A 949-nucleotide genomic window follows, 5' to 3' on the forward strand; every position below is an offset into this window, starting at 1 on the left:
CCTTGAGTGTCATGAGTGTCCTTGCACACGGATGGAAGCATCACTGAACTCACAAACAAAGATTTCACACACAGACACACATATGTAGAAAGTAGGACATAAATACCTCTACTGTACGCGTTTTGAAGCTCTGGCTGGTGAAGAACCGAGCTTGGCAATGTATTTGAAATAGACCTTGTACCATAGCACTGTCTTGATAATGTTTGGGGCTCATAGTTCCTTTCCAACTTAAGAGGCATTTCATTGCTTTGATAATAGTAACAGGGAAGAGGTGAAACTCGGCACTGTTTTGATAATGCTAAAACATAATATCGTCAAAAACTAATATTCTACCAATGAAATAAAATAATATTATGTAATATAATTACATAAGCTTCAAATACAAAAATCTGTTCTCAGCAAGATTAAAAAATCAATGACAAAAAGTGTGTTTAGCTGCTTATGAGTAATTTATCTAATGCTGCCGAGATATATTGGCTAGAATTGCATTCACGTGAAACGAAATGTAGCCATGTGAAACCAGTCAAGAGAAATTAGTCAGTCATAATAATGTTATAAAATTAAGTTTATGCCGCAGCCATTTTTCAGTGGGGAGGATGCCAACTTAGGATTAGTGCGTGGTTTGAGTCACACAAAGACTATTGGTGGTGTTAGGGAGATCATCCAACCAAAATAGCCCTTGTGATACAGCAGTCAAAAGTCTGTAGAACTTTACCAAAAGGCTACAAGTAGTTTTAATACAGGGCCTCAGACTATAATCAACCCTTGAGTTTTATGCTTAGTGTACTCTGTTGCTTTTATTAATCTGTCTAAAGATTTATAGATTCAAATATATCACGAATGCATACAGTTTTAGCAACAGTTTTGTTTACTAATTTGAGTAGAAAACTTTACGTGTACATGTGCAAATGATCATAGGAGTCTTCGTGCCACTTTAGGTGTACATGTG

This window comes from Watersipora subatra, chromosome 2 (genome assembly GCF_963576615.1).
Source record: "Watersipora subatra chromosome 2, tzWatSuba1.1, whole genome shotgun sequence".
In the NCBI taxonomy this organism is placed as follows: Eukaryota; Metazoa; Bryozoa; class Gymnolaemata; order Cheilostomatida; family Watersiporidae; genus Watersipora; species Watersipora subatra.